At 35.3% G+C, this 5,052-nt stretch overlaps 1 long non-coding RNA gene across 1 annotated transcript; it reads right to left on the reverse strand.

Moving 5' to 3' along the window:
- Nucleotides 1-3,695: 3,695 nt before the first annotated feature.
- Nucleotides 3,696-4,481, reverse strand: LOC309502213. The gene is made up of 2 exons (XR_014207198.1): nt 4,217-4,481; nt 3,696-3,999 (listed from the first exon to the last, which is right to left on the reverse strand). It is a non-coding gene; the product is annotated as an uncharacterized lncRNA (long non-coding RNA).
- Nucleotides 4,482-5,052: the final 571 nt, after the last annotated feature.

Below are 5,052 nucleotides of genomic sequence, written 5' to 3' on the forward strand. Positions count from 1 at the left end.
TTCAGATGCAAAAGCCTCTAAATGCCATCTGAAATTTTCTAATATAATGATCATTTTTATCAAGCTCGTATATTTAAATTCAATAATTTCACTTAAATGGCAATGAAGATTACCTATTAATTGTCATTTAAGTGAAATCACTGAACTTAAACATACAAGCTTGATAAAAATGATCATTCTAGAAGAAAATTTCAGATGGCATTTAGAGGCTTTTGCATCTGAACTCTTCATATATACTGTATATATTTATTATGTTTTGTCAAAAATAAAGTCATCAACTAAGGTGTTACCAGACAGTTTCTGGTCTCATAGTAGGAAAAATATACTATGGAAGTCAATGAGACCAGAAACTGTCTGGTTACTGATATTCTTCTAAATATCTTTCTTTCTGTTCAGCAGAAGAAAGAAATTCATAAAGGATTGAAACAACATGAGGGTGAATATATGATGACAGAATTTTCATTTTAAAGTGGAGTATCCCTTTAAAAGAAGAGAGGAGTTGGGAGAATCTGACACTCTGCTTAGAGAGTTCATCTTTTAAAGACAAATTTTATCCATACTTCCGTTTGAATCAATATCAGTTTCAAGACATCCTGGACATCGTGAAAGAGGACATCAGCAAGAGCCAAACTAATCTCAGGAATCCCATCAGTGCCAGAGACCGTTTGGCAGTATGTCTTAGGTATATAGCTACTGAATCATCAAGAAATGCTATCTAACAAACGTTTCCTAAATTTCATATACAAAAAAAGAAAGTTAAGTCAAGTCACGTCACCTTTATTTATATAGCGCTTTTATCACAGTGATAACAGGAAAATAATGCAACAAAGTTTATTTCCAGAAGAAAATTGCGTCATCGTCCACCTTAAGTAAGGCAGATCAATAATATTGTTGAATATTAAATGAGCCAAAAGCCAAAAGCCAAGGCAACAGTGGCAAGGAACCAAAACTCCATCAAGGTGACAGAATAAAAAAAAAAAAGAAAAAAAAAAGATAAGATATGAACATATTTAAGATATTTAAATGACAATATATTTTTATTTGATATTTGGAAGAAATGTTGTCAGTAGTTTGTAGAAAAGAAAGAAGAAGAAAAAAGAAAGAAAAAGAAATTTATTTTACTCAATGAGATGCATATAAATAATAAATCCAAAGAAACTGCTATTTTTACAGTGGTCTCTTAATTTGTCCCAGAGCTGTATATATAGGAGTCATTCCACGAAACCTGTATGATTTGAGTCCCTCTGACGTTTTTTGAAAGTATTTTATCTATTGGGTCACCAAAATCTAATTGAAATGTCTCCTTTAATAAAGTTAAAAACATGACATACATTTTATCTTTATATTAGAAATGATCTTTTTTTTTCCTTTTTTTTTTGTTGACACCGCCTATTTTGTCATGTCCCTCATGGCCTTCTATGATAGTGTACTTGGGATATGAATAATACAATTAGAAAAAAGTCCATATGTTTTGCCTTTTTGCTTTTTTGTTGGTAAATTATGATTAATCATTAAAATCACATTATTTAGTTACGTACCTCAGTAATCCCTAATCCCTGTTACACAAATCATTCTCTCCCCCAAAAAATAATGAACTGATCCTTATGTGACATCAATAACAGGAAGTGACATCATGGAAGTCTTATGAACAACACTAGGTGTGTTGGACATCGGCTCCGGCTGGATGTAACCGATCGGCGAGAGTAGCCGCGTGCAGGCGGGGAGGAGCTGCAAACGGAGACGTGAAGCCGGACACTTTCTGGTTCCCGTAGTGACCGCTCACGTGGTGTTTGCATACTTTACCACAGCTGAAGTGAAATAAATGCAATATTTGCCAAATAATACACAGATGTTTCAGAGACATTTTCATTCAATACTTTATGTACTGCTTCATACAGCGTCTGTTTGAACAAGAATAAAGTTCAACATAAGCTACTATCAACGAAGTGGAGTCTACGTTTTTTAAGCAGTTTTAATTTGATAAACATGACACAATATAACATGACAACGACATGAAAAGAGTGTTCACTGGGTAACGCTTTAGATTACAGCCCGGAAAGTACTGCGTAATTAAAATGAAAGTACAGTATAACTTTCGGTAATTAAAGTGTACCTATAAAGTACTTACGTGTAAGTATAGGGGAACAATATGTAAAGTCTTGGGAATAAAGGTGTAACAACCAGGAAAATACTGCGTAATTAAAACGAAATTACAGTGTAACTTTCGGTAATTACAGTGTACCTATAAAGTACATAAGTGTAAGTATAGGGGAATAATATGTAAAGTTTTGTGAATAAAGGGGTAACAACCAGGAAAATAACAAATTATTTAGGCAAATTATTTAGATTATTTAAGTATTTTAGAATCTTACTTTTGGGAGCAATTTAGCGAGTAGGCTACATACACTGCACCTTTTTGTAATAATAGTGTATAAAAATACATAAAGGCTTTTTTTAAATTGCGGGGTACATCAGTGCATTTATAAAGTAGGCTAATATGTTATTATTGCAAAGGTGCACTGATTAAGTTTCAAGGTAAGTAAAACTATTGTAACTTTTTTTTTTTAAATGCTAGGAAAATATACTCTTGTTTCATGTAGTTACAGGGTAAGTGTGACATTGCGGGCTGTAAATTAAAGTGGTGCTTCTTACCCTCTTGTTTCATGTAGTTACAGGGTAAGTACAATAAAAACACATGTACACACACAATCTGACATCACTTGGAAAACCTTTATTTGAAAAACAACTTATTTCAAAACAGATTTACAACATATTACACTTATTCTTTATTATTTTTAAAAAATCAACTTTTCATTTCAAATACTAAAGTCCTGACAGAAAGTAGCATGTTTTGTCCTTTTTTGTCCCTCTTGGTCCTCCTCTTCTTTTTCTATCGTTCCACTGATTAGCCTAATCTTAAGAAGGAGTCTTTTTCTATTCTGTATTATGTATTAAAAGAAAATACAGTACACCCAGAAATGTTCTCATAATTTACTCATCTTTTCGCTACCGACCAACTGTCACCAGCGAGTGCATGAGAGTCGGCTTGAATGGCTTCGCGTTTGCTGAAGCTTTAAGCGTTCATTGCATTCTCACGGGAGTTTGATGTGAAACTCGCGCGAGAACTGGTGTCTGTTCTTCTGCATGGTTTGTTTTTCATTATTATTATTATCTGTTATTGTTTGTATTTTGTTGTAAGCAATAATGAAAACATAAAAAAAAAAAAATTCGACATTCGGTTTTTCGGTGCGCTTACGTCACGCTTTAAATTGTCAAGCGTAAACGTACTCAACCCTCTCATGAACGCGCAGGTGACAGTTGGTCGGAAGCGATAGTCTACAGTTTAAAAATGTAAAATATTTGGTATTTTTCTTACAAACGCTTATCGTTTCACTTCAGAAGACATTGATTCATCCACTGGGGTCGTATGGATTACTGTAGTTATTGTTGTATGTGCTGTTGTCAACTTTTAGGAACACATGAGCTTGCATTATATGCATTTACAGAGATTATTTATTTTTCTAAAACCTTTTGTTAGTGTTAATCTGAAGAAGGAAATTTGTATACATCTCGGATGACATCAGGGTAAAAGATGAGTAAATGGTGAGGACATTTCTGTAGCCTACTGTAGGCTATTTTCTTTTAACACATAATACAGAATAGCAAGAGACATGTCATGGGATTCCTTCTTAAGATTCATCAGTGGAAAGAAAGAAAAAGAAGAGGAACAAGAGGAGGAGGAAACCAAGCAAGCGAAAGTGCTGTAAATCCGTTTTGAAATAAGTTGGGGGTTTTTTTAAATAAAGTTTTCCGAGTGATATCAAATTGTGTGTGTGTACATGTGTTTTTATTGTACTTACCCTGTAACTACATGAAACAAGAGGGTAAGAAGCACCACTTTAATTTACAGCCCGCAATGTCACACTTACCCCGTAACTACATGGAACAAGAGGGTAAGAAGCACCACTTTAATTTACAGCCCGCAATGTCACACTTACCCTGTAACTACATGAAACAAGAGGGTAAGAAGCACCACTTTAATTTACAGCCCGCAATGTCATACTTACCCTGTAACTACATGAAACAAGAGGGTAAGAAGCACCACTTTAATTTACAGCCCGCAATGTCACACTTACCCCGTAACTACATGAAACAAGAGGGTAAGAAGCACCACTTTAATTTACAGCCCGCAATGTCATACTTAACCTGTAACTACATGAAACAAGAGGGTAAGAAGCACCACTTTAATTTACAGCCCGCAATGTCATACTTACCCTGTAACTACATGGAATACTTAGTCTAAATAATTTGCCTAAATAATTTGTTATTTTCCTGGTTGTTACCCCTTTATTCCCAAAACTTTACATATTATTCCCCTATACTTACAAGTAAGTACTTTATAGGTACACTGTAATTACCGAAAGTTACACTGTAATTTCATTTTAATTACGCAGTACTTTCCGGGCTGTAATCTAAAGCGTTACCGTTCACTGTTATAATAAACTGATTTGTGAGCTTTAGAGGAACTAAAGGTGTTCGAATAAACACGAAACACACGTGATCGTTGTCATGCGGTGAATCCAGCCAATCGTGGGACAGCTGTGTCGTCATCAGCCCACGTGCAGCCCAGTGCAGCCGCTCTTGAGAAGCTGCGCTGGCTGAGTTCTCCGGCTACTCTCGAATTGCTCTCGCGGTACTTTGATGGCATACGTCACAGTCATGTGGCGTCGGCGCTGTATCAAGTCGGACAAAATTTCTAACCGGCATGCACTGCTTCAAGTCAGCCGCCGATAGGTCAGCGCAGAGCTGCATGAAGTCGAACAAGCCTAAAGTGTGCAGACACAGGCAAGTCACCACCTTCTTTTATAACTTTAACTTATTTATATATTGTGATATTGTGGTTGTCAAGCTCAACGACTCAACCCCATTACATCAAACAAAGATGGAAAACTATGACTTGTAAAAAATGATCTTTGTTATTTTAACAATCTACATGATTTCTTAATATCATGCATGCCATGTGCTCTCCTGTTATTCACTACATGTAGAGCA

This window comes from Leuciscus leuciscus, assembly GCF_965113295.1.
Source record: "Leuciscus leuciscus genome assembly, chromosome: 7".
Taxonomy (NCBI): domain Eukaryota; kingdom Metazoa; phylum Chordata; class Actinopteri; order Cypriniformes; family Leuciscidae; genus Leuciscus; species Leuciscus leuciscus.